The sequence below is a fragment of the Cibotium barometz genome, chromosome 64 (assembly GCF_041138505.1).
Source record: "Cibotium barometz isolate CiBa-2024 chromosome 64, ASM4113850v1, whole genome shotgun sequence".
Lineage (NCBI taxonomy): Eukaryota > Viridiplantae > Streptophyta > Polypodiopsida > Cyatheales > Cibotiaceae > Cibotium > Cibotium barometz.
In genome coordinates, this window is record NC_141109.1 from 5,059,076 (window position 1) to 5,085,480 (window position 26,405).

Consider the following 26,405-nt stretch of genomic DNA (forward strand, 5'->3'; position numbering starts at 1 on the left):
TAGCTCATAAAGCAATGGTCAGAGAGAGCATACAAAGTTTTGCATTACTTGTCTATATGTATCTCGGATGCTATACTCATACATATACATGATGTTGAGAATCCCAAGGATGCATGGGATACTTTGGTAAAGCTGTTTGATACAGATACTAGTGCTCGTAAGTCTCAGTTTGAGACAACATATTCATAATGTGAAGCGCAAAGGAAGGAGTATCCATGATTATGTTCAAGAGATAAAGAAGTATGCAGATGCATTGGCAACAATCAATGCCCCTGGATACTAGTGCTCGTAAGTCTCAGTTTGAGACAACATATTCATAATGTGAAGCGCAAAGGAAGGAGTATCCATGATTATGTTCAAGAGATAAAGAAGTATGCAGATGCATTGGCAACAATCAATGCCCCTGGATGCCTGATGATGATTTGGTAGACATTGCCTTGCATGGTCTTGGCAAGGAGTACAAGTCTTTTGATACATCTATCTCTATTCGGAGTAAGGGTTTACCAGATTTTGATGAGTTGGTTTCACTCTTGCTTGTTGAGGAAATCAAACTCAGTGACTCGTTTCATGATGCATCTACTAGCCATGATGATAATGGTAGAAATGAGGCTTTCTATTTACAAAGGGGATTTAGAGGCAAGGGGAGATTTGCATCACGTGGTCATGGTAATGGTCGTGGATGGCAGGATAGGTCATCACAATAGAATTTTCATATGGTGCTAGAGGTGGTCGTGGATATACACCTCAAAGAGGCAGAGGTGATCCTCGTGGTATGTTGGCAAGGCCAACAAACATCTATGCAAAATGTGGAATGCCATTAATGCGGGAAATTTGGTCACATGGCACGTGATTGTTTCCGCAAACAAAATGATTTGAGAGGGGGTAGAGCACAACATGGTGGACATTATGCATAACATGGTGGAAATTATGCAAATGGTGAAAATTTTGCATCAAGCAGTAATGATGTCACTTGTTTGCCATGAAACATGATGTGGGATCTATGATGACAAATGGTGACAGTGATGACACTTGGCTCACACTCTCATGCCTCAAGCGTCCTGACCATGGATGTATAGTGCTACTCTTAGACTCTGCTGGCCCAGACATAGAAATAGAACTTGCTTGTGGCAAGTTCACATGCACATCAGCATCAATGGAATCAATGACACCCTCATCCTTTGCCTTGTACTACCAACTAGCAAGTTCATCAAACACTACATCTCGTGAGACACTTGCTCATTTGATCTAGATATATACTTAGATCCAATGTTATAACGATAGATCTATCTTGGGATCTAGGTCATATAGGGGCATGTCCAAGCATACACCTCACATACGCATCCACGTCCAGAATTGCAGACGTGGGGCTCTATGCCCATAGTCATACTCCTTTGTTGGGTCATAGTCATACTCCTCCTTTGTTGGGGGGCTCTATGCCCATAGTCATACTCCTCCTTTGTTGGGTCATGCCCAACAACCTCCCTCTACAAAAAACAATTAAGAAAATATACAATTATTTCAAGAAAAAAATATAGTACAAAACGTGAAAGAAGAGAAGAAATGATTACTTTTATGAAACGAGCAAGAAAGGAGGATTTCCCACCAGAGCCAAAGTGCGAAGTTCCTCACTTTCGTGACTCGGAAGCACTCGCCACACCACTTGTTGAAAAGCACCTGGGTGTTTCTCAGGAAGCTGCATGTGTGCCTCCACTCCTCGGCCATAGACACACTAGGCTTTTCCATATTATTCTTTGCGGCTCTCTTGATATTTGCTCTCCTATTAGAGAGAAAAATCTTGATCCGCTTCTTTATCCAATCCTCGGAGAATAATAGACCCGCATGTGGTATGAGAACTCCAACTCAAGCACATCGATAACGTATTACTTAGAAATTTCATCTTGTGATTTTTACTTTTTGAAGGAGTTATCGAATTCTAGGTTTGCAACAAGTACATGCATACGGTTCATAACTTGCTTCCCTCCTGCATCCATCACGAGAGAAACATCCAGATCCACGTTGTATGGTAGGAGGCATGGATCAAATAGTGGAATGGGTCTCTTGGGGGCTGGCTCATAATGTGTAGATGAAGAGCCTCCCTGTTGGAAAGCTTTCTAGATCCATATGCATAATACTCTCTCTCCTACGAGGTCTCGCCTCAACCAAGTCATCGCTATGCTCATATGTAATGCTTGACGTCCCAAAAATATGCACTAAACCCAAGTCAATGCTGCAAGGTATGCCGCACAAACACGAGTGGAAGGAGGCAAAGAAACGAGCAGAGGGTGGCATGTGGAGGCACGACGGATCCAGATGGAGACCATTGGATCTTCGCATTTCGGATCTGGTGGCGTCGAGTCATGGGAGGCAGAGTTCGTAAGTATCTTGCCACTTTATTTGATTGTTTACTTAATTCATTGATTCTATGATTGTTTTAATCTTACAAATTGTGTTGATTATGATACAGCGACGGGTTATGGGGAGGAAGCCCACAGCCCACGATACTGGGTATGCTCGCTGGCATAGCAGACGTGACACGTGGGCCCTCTTCAGAGCCGCGAGGGACGTATTACGGACGCGTAGTTTGAGATGGCTATGAGACCATACGGTCGACAGGTACTTGAAAACTCTAAACGAATGATTTTGGTTTATTGAATTACATATATATATACTTATATACTATATATTACTTGAACAGGCACAAGCTGCTGGCTGCACATGTTGATGATCCTGCCACTAATGATCCACCCGCCGCCACTGCAGAGGGTGGATGTGAGCACTACTCATCGGACATTCCTATCGATGCGAGCTCATCTGATCATGGAGGGAGCAGCGAGTCATCTGGGTCTGAGTAGTACTCAGACTTATAGTATCACATTCCATATTGAGGATGTGGTTGTATATATATTTTTGTAACTGAAGCCATGGGCTACTTCGATATATGGACTCCCTTGTATATATATGTACACATAAAATTTTGATAGTAATATTGAATCGTGAATTGATAGTATTGCATTTATGTCTGTCTTGAATCGTGTATTGACAATGTATGCATTCATGTTGTTCTTGTCTTAAATCTTCCTCGTGGATGGTGTAATGCACCCAAAAAAAAAATCCAGGGAGTGCTATTGGGTGATGGAATGTTGGAACAGCATTCAGGTACCAAATAGGACTCTCTGGATTATTTTTTTTGCTCTCTGTTCACGTATATAGACGCGTCAACTTTGAAAAAGTCGCGTGTATATACGCGGATACTCTGTGAAATGCGCGTGTATAAGCGTAGCTAAACTGACAAAACGCGTGTATACACCCTCGTATCAGCGCGTCTAAGTGCAGCTAAACTAACAAAATGCGTGTATACGCCCGTGTATCAACGCGTCTAACTGTTCCTATACACGCACTTTTACACACATGTCTTGCCGCAATGATACACGCACTGATACATGGGCCCGTTACTTTTTTTCCATAAGTCATTTTTAGCGGCTAGGAGCGCGAGTATGAGCCCGATCCCTTGTAGTGTATGAAGCCTGTTTGGAAGTAATGTTTCACGTGAATATGAAGCTTATTTGGAATCATGCATTCAAACAGATACGTTGCCTGCCTGAATGGCTAATCCTCGTAATAGGGGCTATGCTATGAGGGTGGACATCCACCAACGCGTAAGCTAATTCTAGTTTTGCTTACAATTTGGGATAATCCTAGAGGGGAATGTATAAGATAGCATAGAATTTCAAACGAAGGTGTATTAATTTTATGGAACTTACTTAAAAATTGCATTAAGAGAAATTAGTAAGTTTGCTCAGAAGGGTATGTTTATTACATCCAAATTTAAAGAGAGGGTGAATAATGTTACCATGAATGCATCTATTATATGGAATACACAAAACCAAGACATGATCTTTCAAAGCAAAACCCTCACAAATTTGTTTGCAATTGCCACATATATATATATTCACAAGACACCTATTAATTAACTAACCAAGCATGCCTACTTGGTTAATTAATTAGAAAACCTTAGCTAGACTAAGGTTTGAACCTTGGCTCACTCCCTATTTCCCTTCTCCTTCCCTTGCAAAAATGTCATCTCCCTGTCTTTCCCTCTCCCACACAGAAAAATAGAATTTCTCCTCTAAACAAGGAGAGAGAGAGAGAGAGAGAGAGAGAGAGAGAGGGGTGAGAGGAGACATGCTACATGCTAAGGTTCCAACATGCTTGCGTTAATTAATGAATGCAAAAGAACGTTTGCGACCCAAGAATCATTATTCAAAGGAAGCACATTTTACGTCAACGTGTGCAAGAATTTAACCTTCTTATGACAATTTAACCTTCTTATGTGTCAACTGGTGTAGATATGTACAGCAATGAATCACTACACTTATCACTAAAAAATGCACAGTCGTACAGAACTGCTGCTTTTGCCAACAAATCCATGAGAATACAAGCTTCTAAAGGCCGCGCCCGGTTTTACTTGCAATACCATAAAATGCTTAATACAGATTTGCAATAAAAATACTCAATTTCGACTCTAAACTCAGACGTGTACTTCATAAGAAACACGTCTCTTAGCAGGAAACGTTATTATTAATACAAGCAACAGTTTAGACGTTGGATTATTCTTTCTAAGCAAGATTAGAGTGGCTTGAGAACGATTAGGAAGCTTACAGACACTAAGACAGATTAGAGGGTTGGGGCGCCTCAATTTTTGAGGGCAGTTCAGGTACAATGATGAGTGATTCTTCTGCTACTTCTTGGATGGGGCAAAGCTGGACGTGCATCTTGGACATGGCCTTGGGAGAGCTCCCATTTGGGTTACTACAAGAAGCTGAAGAAGAAGGGGTCGATGAGGATGACCTTGATTTGGTGGTGTTCTTTGCTTTCACGGCTTGTTGCTGCTTTTCCGCTTCATGCAGATTGGCATAAACGGGTCGCATGTGGGAATCATCTTGCATAGCTTGGCCAAACAAGAGGTATTCGGGCATGCCAAAGTTCAGAGAACCCATGATGAAGGTCGTAGAGAGATGTACAGGGAAACCCAATCGGTCAGAGAGAGCTGTGAGAGAGAGAGAGAGAGAGAGAGAGAGACGCGCCGGCAAGCTAGCTTGGTTTGTTGAAGAATCAATGGATACCTTGCAGCCTTTTGCTTGAAAGAAGGGCAGATAAAGACAACAAACTTACAAAGGCATTCTAGAGATCACAGTATAATGCACAGCTTTTCCTGCGGTCACCTAGTTTTATAACCAGGTCGTCAATCTTATTTACTAGGCAAAAAAAACATTATTCCTAGGCATAAGACATTTTAAGGTCACAATGTTTGGGATTTATTTTAAGTGAACCTCATATGTATCCTTCTCCCCATGGATTGCTTAAAAAAAGGAGAGACGAGCCCTTTATTGAGTCATACTCAAGCAAAGCGAGCTCTCAGGAAAAGGGAGAAGACTTATATGGTTTGTGTTAGATAACCGTAACGCCGCTACGGGCGTTACCACGAGAGGGGACGGCCTCTGGCTCACCACCCAGCCATAGAGGAAGAATGAGGATTGCCCCTCATCCCCCAAGCTATATAGTGTGTGGCCTGCCGTCCACACTAGCCTGGCCGCCCATGACTCCGCATGGGCGTCCTCTCCCACTGAACCCCGGATATGGCCATCCGGTCTGCCGTCGGTCACAGGCATTACAGCCTACGTGACATTACCCCCCCCTTAAGAAGAGTTTTCGTCCTTGAAAACAAACTGGGGAAACCTTTGGGAAATTGCACTACGGCGTTCCCAGGTAGCTACCTCCTCATCCCTATCTGTCCATTTAACAAGTACCTCCTGGTACACTTTATGTCGGGTCTGTCTATCACGATACTGTAGAATCTTTTCAGGTTCATGTGGTATCTTTGGTGGCTCTATCAAGTCCACCAAAATCTCTGGAGAAACTGCGTTCTCTAACCCGTGAACTGATTTCTTCAGTTTACTGACATGGAAGACAGGATGGACTTGAGAACTCTCCGGTAACTCAAGTTTATATGCTACGTCCCCAATCTTCTTAAGGATTTTAAAAGGACCACAATATCTCGGAGAAAGTTTATTACACTTTCCCGTTTTCATGGTTTCTGACTGCGCAGGAACCTTGAGAAATACAAAGTCACCTTCTGCAAAGGTCACCTTTCTTCGTCCTTTATCCGCATAAGTCTTAGCGCGATCCTGAGCGCTACGAATGCTCTCACGTGCGGCTCTGAGCATATCATTCATATCTTCAAGGAAATCCTTGATAGATTGAATCTTCTCCTTTTCTAGGCCTACAGCCATTGGAGATCTCGGCTGGAATCCATACATTAACATGAATGGTGTAAATCCAGTCGCTGAGTGTTTGGAGCTGTTATAGGCAAACTCCAATAAGGGCAAGTACTCTTCCCAATTAGATTGCTTCTTACTAACATAAGAACGCAACATATCCTCTAGAATTTGGTTAACTCTTTCAGTTTGACCATCAGACTCCGGATGATCTGCCGTACTCATACTCAGAGTAGTATCCAGCTTTTTGAAGACTTCCCTCCAAAAATGACTGTTGAATTTTCTATCTCTATCCGACACTATATCTGCGGGCAGGCCATATAGTTTGTAGAGATGTTCAATAAAGAGTTTTGCCAACTCTGGCGTTTTAACAGTTTTCTTCGTGGCAATAAACTTTGCCATTTTAGTTAACCTGTCCACTACCACCCACACCGAGTCATTCCCTCGACTCGTCTTGGGTAAACCGGTAATGAAATCCATGGAAATGCTTTCCCATTTCCCTTGAGGAATCTCCAGCGGATGGAGTAGTCCTCCAACCTTAAGACGTTCATGTTTATTGACCTGGCACTTATTGCATTTCAGCACATAAGTCTGGACGTCCTTAAACAAACTAGGCCAATAAAACTGTCTTTTTACTAGTGCATAGGTCTTCTGAATCCCGGGATGACCCGCACTTGGACTATCATGACTTTCTTTAAGAATTTGGGCCCGAAAGTCACCAATAGTTGGTACACATATTCTACCCTTGTAGAGTAAGTACCCGTCGTCAATGGAGTAATTAGCATATTTCTCCCCCCGACGAAGTTTATCACTCCCCTTTGAAGCCGTGGCAGTCAAAGGTGATGAAGGGCCTACGTCAGAACTCTCCGGTTCCAAACTATACCCAGAAGACACGGCTTGTCTCTCCGGACTAACTCTCCGGAGAGACATAGGCCAGGCAGGCGGGCCAGCTAGGCGGCCAGCTAGGGCGGCCAGGCCGGCCAGGCAGGCGGGCGGCCAGCCTTAGGCGCCCAGCCAGCTAGGCGGCCAGCCAGGCAGCCGGCCAGCCCAGGAGGCGAACAGCCGGCCAGGCAGGCGGGCGGCCAGCCTTAGGCGCCCAGCCAGGTAGGCGGCCACAGCCAGGCTAGCCAGGCCAGCCAGCCAAATGGCGGCAACGACCACCAAGACCGGCGGCCAGCAAAACGCCAGCCACCAGCGCTGCAAGCCACCAGCAAACGCTGCAGAAAAAAAAAAAAGAAAAAAAAAAAGAAAAAAAAAGAAAAGGGTTAAAAAAAACCATTTTTTTCTTTTATTTATATTTTTATTGTTCATTTTTATGAAATTAAAAATGGACCTCTCGGCATTTTTCTCGTGGATCGAAGCATCCCGGAAGCGTCCTTCACTCCCTACGGGCGGGCGGCCATGCCCGAAGCGGCGAGGGCCGGTTCGTCGGCCCGTTATTTTTTTTATTTTATTTTTTTTTAAAAAAACACACAAACAAAACAACGATACACCCCACGAAACAAGCCCAACACAGCCGTTGTGCCGTGTGGCCGTACTGCCTGTTTTCAACAAGAAAGACCCACCGCACACGGCCGTAGCGCTGCGTGCTAAGAGAGAGACAAATCCCACGGCCGTAGTGCCAAGTCCTTCGAGACAAAACCGTTCTATGGCCGTTGTGCCTAGTGAACACGTCTATGACCGTAGCACCTCGAAATGATTCGTGCCGTAGTGCACATGCTTTGCATTCATGGTGTAGTAGACGAATATATGTGCACATGCTTTGCATTCATGTTCTCGCGTAGTTCGAGAAGTATTCGTTGACAATACATAAATACATGATATAAATTCTCTCTATTAGTGGTTTAACCATGTGGTTTACCACAAAGTAATATGAGAGCAGATCAGACACATTGTTCTTGTTGAAAGTCCACAAGAAAAAGTTCGTGGCTCCAATGTGCTTAGACCCAATGAAAAATGTCTACTTGGATGTGGTCCATTGTGACGAACAAATGTAGTCCGTAGAGACACTTTTGCAAACGCAGTCTTGCCATGGTCATGACTTCTAAAATTGGTCAATGGCATTTAAGATAGCTGGGATTGAGGTCGCATTTGTCGATTACCTGCTAGTAGCCTTGATCACATGACCCCATTAGTAGCAACGTACTCTCTAGACATGACTAGTGTTAGACTCTGGGAGCGTAGCCTCGCCAGATTTCAATTTCCACTTTTGCGAGCGTTGTCTTGCTAGAGTTAAAGTTTTGTTCGGACAAATTTGTGTTTGTTTTGTAGTGACAAACAAATCTGAAGGGGTATAGTCTTGAGATGTAATGCTCAATGCCCTTGTACAATTAAATCGAAGAGAACTGTTCTACTAGCATGGTTTTCTCTTCTTTTTATTGCCATGCGTTGACATCCCACTGCTCGAGAGTTTGTGGTGATCTTTCGAGGGGGGAAAGAGCCTTTTTATATGTCACATCAATTGGTTTGGTGGTAATTTGATGGTATGGGACATCAATTCTCACGGAATCAATTGTAGTCTTGGTGGAATGGGACGCCAAGGCTTGTGAATGTAACTTGACTCTTTGGCAGGTCTGTATGTACACTTGTCCGTAGTGATAAAGTGTGCAAGATAAAATTTGAACTTTGAAAATTACCAAATATAGCCATAAGTTGGGATAAAACCCAGTTAGAGAGTTCGGAGAAGCTCTAGGTAGCAAGACCATGATGGTGTACTAGTGCTAACAGAGTGATTTAGTTCCGGAGTGATCTAAATCTAGAGGTTAGCAGTAAGACTAGTTTGGTTGGACAGTTTCATGCATGGGGGACGCCCTATAGCATTTTGCAAGTGTAGTCTTGCCTATGTTCAACATAAGTGTGCGATTGTGTGAGCACATTTTAGTTGCTACCATATGAATTTGGGAAATATATTACTTTCCTAAATAAGCAATTGTAATATTGCATGACAGGCTATGTTGCTTACAAAGTTCATGTGCGTGTAAACCCTATAAGTCGTAAGACCCCTTGGGAATGAGTGGAGCATTCCATGGATTTAATAAGGTTTTACATGGCAATAGTGAGTAGTATCTCACTCCAGATGAGCCTGGTTGTTGTTAGTATCGGATCCGACATATGTAGTGTACATAAACTTGGGCTGAGTTAGGATAGGAGGCTAAGCCGGAGAGCTTAGTGGTAAATCCTACTGTATCTGGTGAGTTTTGACTTAATCGGAGTGTTAAGAAGTAAACTCAAAGTCTAGGGCTGAACCGGAGTGTTCGGAGGCAGACAAATCTTTGTTAAATCGGAGAATTTAGCAAAAGATGAGCTTGGGGTGAACCATGGTACCCAGGAAAAAAAAGCTCTTCACACTAAAATAGTGCACAATAATTTTAGGGTGATAAAAATCCATCTCGCAGGAATGTTTTACAACTTTCCATAGATGATAGATGAAGACCATGTACTTTACGGAGTTAAAGTACATAGGTGGTGACTTCGGCGCCACATTTTTTGTAGGAAGTCACCAGTGGTGTGGTTAGGTCGGCCGAGACTCCACAAGACCTATGCACTAGTTTTTAAGTTGACCTCTATGATAAGGACGTCCAAAAATTCGTGTTGTAATACCAGAAATTGTACTGCAATGTGCAATGGAGGGGTCAATTTGTGTAGTCACTTCTTAGCAGCAAGTGACTTAAGCATCTTGTTATAGATGGTTGTATATGGTACTCCCACTCGGGGGAGGTCCGTCATTGGGTACGGAGTTACTCACAGACTAGTATGGAGCTACTAGTGTGATGATAGTGGGTACGGAGTTACTCACAGACTAGTATGGAGCTACTAGTGTGATGATAGTGGGTACGTAGTTACTCACTACTAATACATAACTGCTAATAACATTAAGATCCTCGAGTGAAAGATACTCTAGATCAACATTTTAAATTACCGAACCACAATCCATGAGTATCGAGGTACTCATAAATATGTTGACGTTGCTCAAATCGAGGGACCGATTTGTTCGATGGTATGGAATAAGCAAGGGAGTGGAGTAACTTAAAAGTTACACATCACTAGTCCTAGTGAGTTGTCAAGGTCATCCGTAGTTTGATGATCCCCTCTACCTATCAGATAACATTCAATTTTGCAAGCCTTGGCATTTAATCCGTAGTAGTGATTAGGAGTTTGGTGTGAGATATGGTTATGAAGTTCTTACAAGAGTACTTGTTTATTTGCTAGTCATTGGTTATAGCTTGGTAGAGATTGCCACCTGTGATGGGTAGGTAGCTTTGCCGCTATAATGAGGAGGCAGCAAATAATGTTCTCGTAGTTATACTTCATACCAACACCAAACAGGGATAGGATGAAATTCCTAAATTCATCATCACGAAGTACTGTGATGTTTGCATTTATATTGAATGTATGATGTAATGAGACATTGGGCTTGTGTAATTACCATCAATTATCTAGCAACCTATGGCTTCGCAGCAAGCTCAGTCATTATCTGTGGATTGATAATGTGGTTATTAGTAGTTTGGAATTTTTCTTGATAGATGGTACAACCCACCCAAATAATTCATAAGTGTGTAACCACTTATGAAGGGTAATAATATGCAACAATGAAGCACTTTGTTACAAGTGTGAAACCACTGATCTGTTGCAAATCAATAGTACCACAATATGTGCGTAGACACTATACCACATCTTCGTTGAAAGATGTTTAAAAGTTTCTTGGAAGGAATCAAGAATATAACATATGATATTAAACATGGTCTAGATTTGTTCTTGGACCTATGACACTAGCGCGTAGTCCGCTTGAGAGTACAATTTTTGAGGACAAAAACCTTTCTGAGGGAAAGGAGGGATATCCTCAAATATCACATAAACTGGAATAGTTGTGTGAGTCCAGACAATACTTGAAAAGATGTGTCTGGTAATAGCAACAAAGAATTGTAAGTGATTGGATGTAACTCCAGACACCCGTAGTGGTGCAAGAATCTTTATCAAACATCTCCACATACTATACGATCTGCCTCCGCAGATATAGTATGGCATAAGAGATAGGAAGTTTGATTGTTATATTTGAAAAGAAATTTTCAAAACTTACATTTACTCTGAGTTAGAGTGGAGTTTAACCATCCGTAGATTGATGGTAGTTAGAAACTCAACAAAATTCTAGAGCATATGCTTGTGCCAAGATGTTACTCTATGAGAGAAAGTATCTCTCAACTTTGGAAATAATCCTTGTGATGCATGATTAGATTGGCCGTAGAGCTTTCCAAGGAGAAGTTTTAACAAGTTGGTGAAGCAACATGGTAGCATAGTCTGAGAACTTGCGCTACTAGAGTGCTCTCCAGTACATTAGCTTCTGTGCTAATGACATGATGCAAATCAAGGCATGAAATTTGCCTTGGGGTTTTGGTTGAAATACCAAATCATAGCTTGTGTGAGCATGATCCTGCCTTTACAGAGGTCTGGCGTGCTGTACGCGTACGCACTTTGTCACAGCCACGCCCACCTTCCTCGCCGACACGTAATGCTAGTTCGGAGAGACTGGCCGTAGATGCGACGGGTAGCGAAGCGAGAGTTAGTTCGGAGAGGCTAGCCAAGTCTTCGGGGGTATAGTTTTGATAGTCCAAGTGCGGGTCACCCTGGGATTCAGAAGACCTATGCACTAGTAAAAAGACAGTTTTATTGACCTAGTTTGTTTAAGAACGTCCAGACTTATGTGCTGAAATGCAGTAAGTGCCAAGTCAATAAACATGAACGTCTTAAGGTTGGAGGACTACTCCGTCCACTGGAGATTCCTCAAGGGAAATGGGAAAGCATTTCCATGGATTTCATTACCGGTTTACCCAAGACGAGTCGAGGGAATGACTCGGTGTGGGTAGAGGTGGACAACTAAACTGGCAAAGTTTATTACCACAAAGAAAACTGTAAAAACGCCAGAGTTGGCAAAACTCTTTATTGAACATCTCTACAAGCTATATGGCCTGCCCGCAGATATAGTGTCGGATAGAGATAAAAGTTCAACAGTCATTTTTGGAGGGAAATCTTCAAAAAGTTGGATACTACTCTGAGTATGAGTATGGTAGATCATCCGGAGTCTGATGGTCAAACTGAAAAAGTTAACCAAATACTCGAGGATATGTTGCGTTCTTATGTAAGTAAGAAGCAATCAAATTGGGAAGAATATTTGCCCATATTGGAGTTTGCTTATAACAACTCCAAGCATTCAGCGAGGACTGGATTTACACCATTCATGTCAATGTATGGATTCCAGCCGAGATCTCCGATGGTTGTAGGCCTAAAAAGGAGATAATTCAATCTGTCAAGGAGTTCCTTGATAAATGATATGCTCAAAGCTGCACGCGAGAGCATTCGTAGCGCACAGGATCGCGCTAAAACATTTGCCTATAAAGGACGCAGACAAGTGACCTTTGCAGAAGGTGACTTTGTATTTTTAAAGGTTCCTGTGCAGTCAGCAACCATGAAAACGGAAAAGTGTGATAAACTTTCTCCTAGATATTGCGGTCCTTTCAAGGTCCTTAAGAAGATTGGGGACGTAGCATATAAACTTGAGTTACCGGAGAGTTCTCAAGTCCATCCTGTCTTCCATGTCAGTAAACTGAAGAAATCAGTTCACGGGTTAGAGAACGTAGTTTCTCCAAAGATTTGGTGGACTTGATAGAGCCACCAAAGATACCACATGAATCTGAAAAGATTCTACGGTATCGTGACAGACACACCCGACATAAAGTGTACCAGGAGGTACTTGAAAAATGGACAGATAGGGATGAGGTGTAGCAACCTGGGAACGCCGTAGTGCAATTTCCAAAGGTTTCCCCAGTTTGTTTTCGAGGACGAAAACTCTTCTTAAGGGGGGGGTAATGTCACGTAGGCTGTAATGCCTGTGACCGACGGCAGACCGGATGGCCATGTCCGGGGTTCAGTGGGAGAGGACGCCCATGCGGAGTCATGGGCGGCCAGGCTAGTGTGGACGGCAGGCCACACACTATATAGCTTGGGGGATGAGGGGCGGACTTGAACTAGGCCGAATAAAGCCTTTGTTCAAATATTCCTTTAATTGTTTTTCCACCTCCTGTGCCTCGGAGTGGCTTAATCTATAAGCAGGTTTGCTTATAGGTTTTGATCCTGGCATAACTTCGATGCCATGGTCTACTTCCCTAGATGGTGGTAAACCATCTGGTAAATCATCAGGAAAAACATCCTGAAATTCCTCTAATAAATTCGTTAAAGTATCTACGTACTTTTTCTTTAATGTCTCATTCACCTTGGATTTTTTCTTGTTTGAATCACATGCATGCCAAACAGGGTTTTCAAACAGTGGGTCTCGTCCAAGGTTATGCCTTCGTGTGTCCTACTTCATTGCAATTAAAGCAGCGATTTTCTTTTCGCGCTTTAATATATTGTTCTTTCTTTTGGTTTTCGGTGTCTCTTTTTTTTCTGGATGGTCGCGGTTTTTTAGACCAATGACCACCCTGTCCTTCCTGGTCCGTCCTATCCCCTTGTTTCTCACTGCGGAACCCTTTTCTTTTGAGGCTTGACCTCCTCTTTTCACTACCCTCGGCCCTGCTAAAACCACCACGCGCACTACGGCGCTTGATGTCATCGAATATCTGTGCATATTGAATTGCCTCTGCTAAGTCCTTAGGCTGTAGGGGTTCTACGTACTCAAGGTAATCATCTTTGAGGCCTCTCTTAAAGCCCCGCAATGTTTGGAATGCATCGATTCCTTTTAACTTGAGTACTATCTCCCTGTAGTTTGAGATGTACTGAGTTAGGGATTTGTTCTCCATCGAGCACTTGTCCCATAACTCCCAGCTTCTCTCTGCCTCATTAACAGGCAAAAATTCTTTTCGAAACATTGTTTCAAATTCCGTCCAAGTGGCAGGGCGAGTTGTCAGACTCATCCACCACTTGTACGCTTTGCCGGTTAAAGAGAGGCTAGCCTCTACGGGCTGTATACGGCTAGGCTGCTGTCGCAGCGCGTGCAAATCTGACCACTTCGCTAGAAACATATTGACTGAGTCCTTGTTTCTCTCCTTTTCCTCGCCACCAAAACTAGGCGGCTTTAAGTCTTTTAACAACGACGAAGCTGTCGCTACGGACGGCCCCGCAGGCGCATCGGCCTGTACTCCTACAACCACTGGCGAGGCTACGCTCACCCGTGCTGTAGGAGCTCGGCTACTACGAGGAGTCGGAGTACTAGCCGAGGCGGCTGTCAGTGCATCTAACCGTGTGGAGATGCTCTGTAACATCGTGACTAAATCAGCCTGGACTTTATTCATAGTGTTCAATTTGGCATTAAGATATTTAAACAGTCCACTAGAGAGCTCCGTCTCTGTCAGGACATCAGCAGGGTCTAGTAGGTCATAGTCATCGTCGTCATAATCCAAGAGGTCCTCCTCGGTCCCCTCGGCGACGTCAGTGTTCATGTCCTCTGGCTCATCGGCCAGAAAGGGGTCATCAGCCAATGCGGCCGCTGCGGGCTCGCTGGGTCCTAAGGCAGGGTCGATAAACGAGGAGGGCGCTGGCGGATCACGAGTGATCGATAAGCGCGCTCCGGACCGAACAACGGTCGGGCGTGTACGGCCTGACAATTCGGTCGGGGTCAAACCCGCGACCGAGGACAAGAGACTAGAAAAACCTAGAGAAGTAGAAGGCGGTGGGGACACACTACGCCTAGCAGACATTTTAAATTCTTGCAAAAAATAATGCGAGAACTCGGAAATTACTAAAAAAAACGCTAATAAAAATGAGCAATGGTGGAGAGAGAATAATAGTCACCCCCCTTTACAGTCGCCTGTCGAATCTGCGTTGCGAGCCTCTACAAGGACGTTTCCGGGATGCTCCGATCCGCGAGAAAATGTGCCTGCAACTCATAACAAAAATTAATGTTCGGAAATACTTATCCCTTGCCGGGATTCTCCTCCCCAGCCGAGAGAGAGGGTTCCTTGAATTTTTCATTTTTAATTTTTTCAAATTGAATAATGAAAAATATATATAATATATAAAAAGAAATGGTTTTTCTTTTTTTCTCTTTTGTTTTTGGCGCTGGGGTTGGCTAGCGTTTTGGTCGTTGTGGTCCTTGGCCGGCACCGCCGCCTGTGGCCGCCCATGGCTGGCCTCTCTGGCTGGCCGCTGCCGCCACTGGCCGGCCTGGCTGGCTGGCTGGCTGGCCGTGGCTCTGACTTGGCTGGCCGCCGGTTGGCCGTAGGCCATTGTGTGGAGGGGGGGTCTGCAGCCAATGCGAAGCTACTGCAGTATGCATTCAACTCCACACGCCCGCCGCCTGGCCTTGCTGGTGGCGTTTGTTTTCTTTCAAACAGTAATCACCACAATTTCTTTTTTGCTTAACGCAATCTGTGTTCGGCCAGCCACAGCAGCTCTTCAACGCAAGTCGGGCTCGGCCGTTTCACACAGATTCTTCGCCTCCCCCTCTGCACACGTCCTGTGGCTGACTTCTTCGTTGCCAGGCAAGCCTTCCCCCCTTCGCAAAACAACGCCACGCACACGGGCTGCTGGTCGTGGGGGTGGTCTGCTCATTCAACACACAGCGTGTGTTTGCAAGGCTTTCGTGGGGCTGGTCTGCGCCTTCCCCCACCTCGACACACAGGCCGTTTGCTAGGCAAGCCCCCCACGCAGCCTAAGCTGCTGGGTTTTGCCGCCTCTCACACACACACGGGTGGTAGTGGGGGTGGTCTGCGCCCCCCCTTTCCCATACGGTGTATTTCGTGGGGGGTTGGTCTGCGCCCCCCCTAGCCCAGCTCGACACACAAGGTTTTTCTTTTCAAAACCTTCAACGCAGAGAGAGTATTTCGACGAAATTCAACGCAGAAAAACAAATGAAAAACAAAGTTGTTTCGCTTACCTGCGATTGTGTGTGTCGGGGAGAGAGAATGAGAGAGAGAGAGAGAAAGAGTTCTTCCCTTCAAGAGTCTTGGTCCTCCTTCCTCCACACATTCCCTTGTGGAGATAAGGGTGAGGAGCTTGTGGATGAAAACCACCGAGTGGGCTCCGGTCCCCTGTTCGCGCGCGGACTCTCACGATCCCTTCGAACCATGCTCTGATACCAGTGTTAGATAACCGTAACGCCGCTACGGGCGTTACCACGAGAGGGGACGGCCTCTGGCTCACCACCCAGCCATAGAGGAAGAATGAGGATTGCCCCTCATCCCCCAAGCTAGCGTTACCACGAGAGGGGACGGCCTCTGGCTCACCACCCAGCCATAGAGGAAGAATGAGGATTGCCCCTCATCCCCCAAGCTATATAGTGTGTGGCCTGCCGTCCACACTAGCCTGGCCGCCCATGACTCCGCATGGGCGTCCTCTCCCACTGAACCCCGGATATGGCCATCCGGTCTGCCGTCGGTCACAGGCATTACAGCCTACGTGACAGTTTGGGTTAACCAGCTTAGTGCTGAGTTTAACACATCCAAAAGTCCAAAGCTTGATCCTTATATCTCCAAATTCAGGGATTGTTTTATGAAAGATTTACCTCCAGGATTACCTAAGTCTAGGCCTAAAGACCATAGTATTGACTTATTGCCAGGCAACTCTCCACCTTGTAAAGCTCCTTATAGAGCCAACAATTTAGAGCAAAAAGAAATCCAAAAACAAATCGAGGATTTGTTAGAAAGAGGCCTTATTAGACTTAGTAGTTCACCCTTTGGAGCTCCAGTCCTTCTTATTAAGAAGAAGAATGGAACTTTCCGAATGTGTGTTGACTACCGAGCATTGAACAAAATCACTGTCAAGAACAGATACCCTATTCCTAGGGTAGACGACTCACTGTCAAGAACAGATACCCTATTCCTAGGGTAGATGACTTACTTGATAAGCTTAGAGGTTCAAAGGTCTTTAGCAAGATTGACTTAAAGTCTGGTTATCATCAAGTATGCATGACTGAGTCAGACATATTCATAGCTGCATTTAGAACCCAGACTGGCAATTATGAGTTTTTGGTTATGCTATTTGGTTTGACCAATGCTCTAGCTACATTCAGTCGTATGATAAATCGCATTTTCCTAAAGTTTCAAAGCTTTGTTGTGGTATTCTTTGATGATATTCTTGTTGTGGTATTCTTTGATGATATTCTTGTTTTCAATGAGAATCGTCAAAAGTATGAGCAACACTTGGAGAAAGTGTTTAAACTTTTGAGAGAAAATGAATTGTATGTCAATCTTGAAAAGAGTTCTTTCTTTCAAAAAGAGATTGAATACTTAGGCCATATAGTGTTAGTTGAAGGAATCCGTGTGGATCCTAAGAAGATTGAGTGTATAGCCTCTTGGCCTCTACACCTCGAGACATTCATGACCTTAGATCTTTTCTAGGTCTATGTAGTTACTATAGTTTGTCAAGAATTTCGCTTATATTGCACATCCTTTGACGAAACTTCTCAAGAAAACTACATTTTTCCATTGGACCGAAAGTCAAGATAAATCTTTTCTAGTACTCAAGGATGCATTAACTCATGCACCAATTCTTACACTACCTGACTTTCAAAGACCATTCTTTGTGGTAGTAACTGATGCTAGTGGCCGGGGGGACGTGAGAAAAGATTATGTGTTACTCAACCCTATAGACAACTTGTCTTGGAAGAGATGCACCAACCACCATTCATGGGACATAGAGGAGTTTCCGCAACACTTCAACTAGTTTCTCGAGAATTCTTTTGGCCTCATTTGAAAAATGATGTAGCAACATTTGTAGCTAAGTGTAACATTTGTCAAGCAATTAAAAGCTACAAAGGCAAAGCTTTGGGATTGCTTATGCCTTTACCCATTCCAGGCCGACCATGGGAATAAGTGTCTATGGACTTCATTACAGGCTTTCCTACTACTTCCAGTCATCGTGACATGATTTGGACAATAGTGGACAGATTTAGTAAGCAAGCCTATTTCATTCCATGTAAAAAGACACTAACCTCTCAGTAATCTGCGACCATAATTGTCAAGCAAATCTTTGTTCATCATGGTCTACCCAAAGTGATAGTTTCTGATAGAGATTCCAGATTTTGTAGTCACTTTAGATTGCTCTTTTCTCAAACTTAGGCACTAAGTTAGATTTTTCTATGGCTTTTCATCCTGAATCAAATGGACAGACCAAAGTCACAAATAGCACTATCTTGGATATGCTTAGAGCCTATGTTTCCCAGCAACCTAGTTCATGGGATAAGTACATACATCTACTCCAATTTGCTTATAATAATACTCCTCATTCTACTACTGGTCGAGCACCATTTGAGATTATCTATGGTAGAGCTTTGCCTATTTCGGTTACTAGACTCTCCCATAAGATTGAAGCTGCTGACCAATATACTCGAGACTTTGATCGCATTTTATCTGAAGTGCGTGATTGTATTGCACGAGCTCAAGAGAAGTATACATTTCAAGCAAATAGGAAGCGTAAAGATTTTTCATTCCAAGAAGGTGATTATGTACTTTTGAGAATTGAGAAGAGACGATTGAAGAGTGTGGAAAAATTCCTTGCAGTTAAACTTGCACCTAGATACTATGGACCATTTAAAATTATTGAAAAGATTAACGATGTGGCCTATAGACTAGAATTGCCATCTAATTGGAATATCCACAACTCTTTCCATATTCATCTCTTGAAACCCTTTCGAGAAACACTTCCTTCTCACCCAATTTATGAGGAACCACCTCTTGTTGAAGGAGAGGAAGAAGTCTTAGTTCTTGATGCTATTATTGATCAAGAGACGACAACAACAAGAACTGGAAACCAATACATCAAATATCTTTTGACATTCAAAAACCATCCTCAAGAAGATGCAAAATGGATGCCCGAGAAATTTTTCCGAGCTTATCGTGAGATCCTTCGTTCTTTTCAAACCCAGCAAACCTACAATTGAGGGTAATTGCAAACTCAAGCAAGAGGGATGTCATGAGAATATATTTTAAGTCCTCTTTAAAAATATTATTTTCCCCTCTTGAGTAATTTGGGGACGCCTAGGTCACTCTTGCATCATGCCGGCTAGGTTAATATCGTGGGTGACACCACTATAAATATTAATACGTGTGGTATATGACGTATGCTTGGGACCGCCTATGATTATTTCAGTTAGGTTTATATGGCAGGGTGATTCCTGGGGTACTTACGCCTGGTAGTCATGAGTTGGTGATGGTTTGTGCCTGTTTAATATTTGTGGGATAATTTTAATTGTTAATTGGGCTTATATTTTCAGGTGATGAAGATTACGAGGATTGATGAATAATGTCGAGAAGAATGTTTCTTATGCGCATCATATTTATTTTTACAAACGTAGCTTGTAACCTTAGTAGTTGATTTTTTCATTTTGATACATTGGAAAAAATATATTTATAATGTTGAATTTATTAAAGCCTAAAGGCTTTACCCTAGCCCCAATTTTTGGGATACTCTATTTTTGTTGTGGAAGAGTGTCGTGCTCTCTAAAAGCATACTTTGTATATTTTTGGGGGCTATGGCCTATTTTTGGTGGAAAGCTAATAAAAAATACTCTTGTGTGGGGAAGGCCATGCACAAGGGGGGGGGAAGATTGCACCCAGCATGTTTGTCTTGGAGCTAAGTATTATGTTTGTTATGCTTTTGTTTAATTTATTTGATTTTGTTGAAACCTGCAAAGCATGTGTTTTCATGGTTGAATTTATGTGTTGAATTTCTCAAGTGTTCCACAAGCTGTCCTAGAGAACGATTCCGTTTTCAATGGTGCCTTTGGTAGGAATGTTTTGCCACTCTCAATTTCAATTAGCCATGCACTTTGAGGGCGTACAATGTTTCGTCGTAAGTCATCCCTTACACCCTTTGTATCTCTTTTACCAATTAAATGGTCCCAAATATTTATTGCCACATTTTTAAAGATATGCATGGGATCTAAGAGATGATTCATCTTCATGTCACACCAATATGGAAGTCGAAAGAAGATTGAGTGTCTAGATATCCCATTTGGTGGTGGATTGGGAGTGCTTCTCCATGCCTTAAACCAATCTCTACCTCTCAACACAAGTGGTGAGACATTATGTGGCACATACTTGGGATGTGAAGAAGGGAGAAATCGATGATTTTTGTCATACACCACCTTCTTAAGTGTCGATGGTCTTTCCGAAAACAAGTGATGGTTCGCAAATCAGACATGCATGATGTCTAGAGATTGCCAAATGTATTTTAAAATTGAGTTGATTGAGATAGAGATATAAAATTAAAGTTTAAAGGCTAAAACCTTATGCATATAAGATTCAAGTAGGTACCTCAGCACTTTGAGAACTCGGGATAGTCATGCATCGTCCAAAGCAAAACTCCTTTCATCTCCGCCTCACGCCTATTTTTAGGCCTTGAAACGTCATGTAATTTGATACCTCGCCATAGTATCTCATGTAAAGAAACACACACAAGGAAGAGGAGGCAACACACACACAAGCATGGGTGGTTGCAAGATCAGGGTACCCAGTTTTGTCCACTCAGGCACCCTGTAAACAGTAAAAAAATAGGCATTTATTTACCTTTAGTGGCTAATTTCTCCTAGTAAATGAAGGAATTTTGTTTCAAGTTCTTTTATTGGAACACCATATTCAAAGTTGAAAATATAATTGCATAATTTGATTAAGCATTAGATAGCCAAAAGTCCTCATTTTCTTAGGTACAAAGTCAATGTATACACCCTGTCCCAAATTTGAACTGATTCCATAAAATGCTAATATCTTTCACATATAAACTCATATGAGATTCCCACTTTGTACCTTAGATCTTCACATAATATGGAGCTTAACTTGATTTTTTGAGAAAATTTTAAGATATATGTCTATTTTCTTTAAATATTTCAAGGTCTTTAAAGTGTTATAATATATGCTACTTTTTGTACCCATAATAGCTACCACTTAAAATCCTCAATCTTGTAGATCAAAAGAGTGGGTAGATATTGAGACATTAGTAGAATGTGGTGGTTAGTAAAAATTACAAATCCAATGATTGGATTTTTTATGATCACTTTTTCAAAATTCTTCCAGACTATGAGAAGGCCTGTAAATATTAATAATCTAATTAGTAAAATTACATTTTTGATGTGAATCATCTAAAACCTATAGGGACTAGTGGACTTGTAATGGTGCATCTATGGAAAAATAACTTGGATCACTCTAAGTATGGAAAGATCATTTGTTTATCATTTCCTCATATTTATGATTAATTTTGATTAATTAGACTAATTTATATTAATTTAAGTTATATTAGGTTAATTTAAGAGCAAGCATATTTTCTATTATTTGCTTGATCTCATTTTAAGTACCTTGCCCCCCAAAATTTGCTCTCCAAGCATTGTCCCAGTCCACAGCATAAACTGGATAAAACTGGACACCCTGATCTTGCAACAACCCGCATAGATCCAAAGCCAAATGTATATTATCACCATAGCCATAAAGAGAAGCCATAGTCTCACACTCCCACACTCTCACACAAGAGAGAATACACACAATAGTGTTATGTCCACACTAAGAGTAACCCTAACCATAATGTCCACACACGCGGCCAGGGTGTCCACCCATTATTGCCACACATGTCTAATCTACCAAACCTGCATGATACGACCAACTATACCATAAATGCTATCCAGCTGTAGTCGGTGAGCTTGATATCTCAACACTCCCCCTCAAGCTCACAATGTCCATCTCCAATACTCCAAGTCTATCTCTGAAATACTCAAACTTCTCTTTACCCAATACCTTGGTAAAGATGTCTGCAACCTGCTCTTCAGTCCTCACATGTGCTAAATCAATCTACCCATCAAGTACTTTCTCTCTCACATAATGATAATGGACCTCTATATGTTTGGTCCTCGCATGATAAACTGGGTTATTTGCCAACTGTATACTGCTCATGTTGTCACAATACATGACAATCTTCTCATCATAATGCACTCCAAGATCCATAAGCAGCTTTTTCAGCCACATAGCATCACATGCTGCCAAAGCTACTCCTCTATACTCTGCTTCCATGCTAGACAAAGCTACTCCTCTATACTCTGCTTCCATGCTGCCAAAGCTACTCCTCTATACTCTGCTTCCATGCTAGACAAAGCAACAGTGGGTTGCTTTTTGCTGCTCCAACTAACCACTGCACTCCCAAGAGTAAAAGCATATCCACTAGTAGATCTCCTATCATAGGAGCTACCTGCCCAATCTGCATCTGTGAAACCATGTACATCCAACTCTTTTCCATGTGTATAAAGTAGACCATAATGCGCTATGGCATTCACATATCTCATTATTCTCCTCACTACATCCAAATGTGGTTTCCTTGGGCTTTGCATGAATTGACTCACAAGTCCAACCGCATAGCTAAGATCCGGTCTTGTGATAGTCAAGTAGATCAAGCTTCCAACCATTTTCCTGTACATAGTAATATCATCCAACTCATCTCCCAAATCAGCCCGCAGCTTTACATTTTGCTCCAAAGGTGTACTCATGGGTTTGCAACCTGTCATGCCATACTTGGCAAGCATTTCCAAAGCATAATGTCTTTGGACCAACCATATACCATCTTTGCTTCTCACAACTTCAATGCCCAAAAAATATCTTAAGTCTCCCAAATCTTTCATGTCAAATTTTGCACATAACATCTCTTTGACCTTGGCAATACTCTTGCCAAAATCACCTGTCACAATCAAGTCATCAACATAGATGACTATAACTACAATACCATCCTCTATCTTCTTCATGTACAATGAAGAATCTGAAGTACCAACCACACAACCCAATGCTCATGAGATATTTGCTAATCTTATCACTCCAAGCACGAGGTGCTTGCTTCAACCCATAAAGTGCTTTCTTCAACCTGCAAACATATGTAGGATGGTGAGGATGTACATAACCTTCTGGCTGCTCCATGTATACTTCCTCTTGTAGTTCACCATTCAAGAATGCATTTTTGACGTCCATTTGATGTAACTCCCAGCCATTAGAAGCTGCCATAGAGATGACTGGTCTCACGGTTGCCATCTTGGCAACAGGACTAAATGTCTCATCATAATCTATGCCATGTGTCTGTGCATAACCCTTTGCGACCAGCCTTGCTTTATGCCTTTCAATCAAACCATTTGACCTTGTACACCCATTTGCAACCTATAGCATTCTTTCTACTTGGTAGTGGAACCAAATCCCGTGTTTCATTATGACTCAAAGCATCCATTTCTTCATGGTATCCCATACATGCTTTCCATGTGCTTCTTCAAAGCATGTTGGTTCTTCATGTTGTAGCATTGAGGTCATGCATGCGTAGTGCATTGCATAACCTCTATATGTCAATCTCTCCATAGAGTACCTTACCCTTTGTGACCTCCTGACAACCTGTGGCTCACTATGCACTCTCCTGGCATGAGGTGGCACATATCTCTCGTGCCTGTCTCAACACCTGGTGTACGAACAATTGGAATCCCAAGTTCCTCATCAAGACTTTCGAAACTTGAAGAATCGTGACCTGTAATGCCAATTCCTTCAACCTTCTTCTTTCCTTTGTCCAAAGCACTACTACTAGTGCTAGCACTCTCATGTCTGAGTCTCCCTGACCATGGACTCACATTACTTGCTTCACTGGATGATCCTACAGGTCCTGACAAAGAGGTAGAGACCTCATTCGACAAGTTTACATGCACATCTGCATCAATGTCATCCACCATGACATCCACTTTGTGTTTGTACCAACTTGCCAACTCATCAAACACCACATCTCGTGAAATGAGAACCTACTTATTAGTGACTGGATTATAGCACTTATATGCCTTTCTATCTTGTGCATAACCAATGAATATGCACTTTTCTGCTTTTGGATCCAACTTCCTTCTCTTCTCATTTGGAACATGTACATAAGCAATACTCCCAAACACTTTGAGATGGCGAATGTCTGGCCTATAACCTGTTAGCTTCATTTCTGGTGTGCTCTCGTGTATGGCTACCGTTGGTGTCTTATTCAACACATACACCGCAGTAGCACATGCCTCAGCCCAATAATAATTTGGCATATTCTTCTCATTTAACATGGCTCTTGCTACTTCACAAATGACCCTGTTCTTCCTCTCAGCAACTCCATTCTGCTGAGGAGTATACCTGCAAGTAAGCTGTCTACGTATGCCATGCTTCCTCAAATAGTCATCAAATGCATGAGAAACATATTCACCACCTCCATCTGTCCTCAAGCATTTGACCCAATGACCATATTACTTTTCCACATAAGTTTTAAACTCCATGAACTTCCCAAGTGCTTCACTTTTCTCCTTGAGAAAGTACACCCAAATGAACCTAGTGTAGTCATTAATGAAAGTAATATAATATCTGTTCCCATTGATAGTTGGGGTTTGAGCAGGCCCTCAAATATCACTATGTATAATCTCCAATGGTCTCCTACTCATGTTTACCTCTTTAGGGAATGGAAACCTTGCTTGTTTTCCAAACTGACATGCTTCACATACATGATGACTACCATCATACTTGAACCTTGGTAGTCCTCCAACAATGCCTTTCACCTGCATATTCTTCAATCTCTGTATGTTCACATGTCCAATCCTTTTGTGCCACATATCAATGTCTTGCACAATCCCATTGCTTTTAGAAAACATGGCTGAGTTCAACTCTGGTATGCCTGCATTCAATTTGAACAACCTTCCTTCCTTCTTGCCCTTGGCAATCAATCTGCAGCCATGCTTAAAGTCTTCCACAAAACAGCCATTCTCATTGAATCTTACTTGTAGTCCCTGCTCAACCATTTGGCCTACTGATGCCAAATTCTTTGTAATGGACGGTACATATAGCACTTCTGACATATTCTTCACATTTCCATCATGCATCCTCAAAGGCACACTGCCAACATGTGTTATAGGATGCTGAGTATCATCTCCTGTGAGACCACATAACCATTTGTACCCAATGGTTGCATCTTCTCAAACCACTCACCATGACATGTCATGTGGTTTGAGGCACCCGAATCCATATACCATGACTCATCTCCAGCATTCTGAGAATACATTGTCCCCATAATGTGCTTCATTGCAAAAAGATGATTTGAACTCCCATCATTGTTACTAGTAGATGCATAATTTCCATGTTGTGGTCTTCCATTCCTGACATCATTCTGCTTTTTGTAACAATCTTTTACCATATGTCCAAGTTTGCCACAATAGTGACATTCAATCCCATTCAAATTTTGTTGAGGACCTTGCCATCATCCTCTCTACCACCACGAGCACCTATTCCAACTCTCCCCCTATGGGATTGAAATCCACAACCTCCACGTGGTCCAAATGATGATTGTGAATTTTGAAAATTCTGATTTGATTGTGGTTGAGTAGACCTGTCATTCCAACCACATCCTCCACAGCCTCGAGGGGCAAATCTCCCCCTTCCTCAAGAGCCTCTAGATGAGTAAAAAGCCTGATTTCTCGCATGCTCATCATTACTGTGGATGAGGATGCACCACCTGTAATATTCATACCACCAGTCCAAGCTTTAGTTCTTCCACAATGAGCAATGACACAAGCTCATTAAAGTCTGGCATTCCTCCCAACCTTACTGAGATGGAAGTATCAAAAGATTTGTACTCCCGGCCTAAAACACGCAATGTGAGAGCAACCAAATCATCATCATCCATTGGGGCATAAATTGATGATAGTGAATCTGCATAACCCTTGATTTCCTGAACATACTCATGAATACTTCTATTCCTACGTGTCACACTATGAATCTATTGCTTAAGTTGTATCTTTCGAGCACCTGTGTCTATTTCATACATCCAACACAATATGTCCCATGCTTCTTTTGGTGTATTTGCATCTTGAATATGTATGAGCAAAGCATCTGTAACACAAATAGAAAAGTAATGCAACACTTTTGAAGACCTCTCTACCCACTACTTGTGAGCTACCATTTGAGCATTAGTTGGTTGATGAGGTAGAAGTGGATCTGGGTCTTCATCCGATACAAGACTCCACAATCCTTTTCCTTTCAAAAAACTCTTCATTCGAAACTTCCACACTTGGAAGTTAGTTCTATCCAGTTTTTGGACCGGACCATCTCCCATGATTGCAAAATGCAATAGATGCACCTGTTGAACTAGTTGTATGCAGTACCTGTGATGCTCCAAATCTCTCCAAAT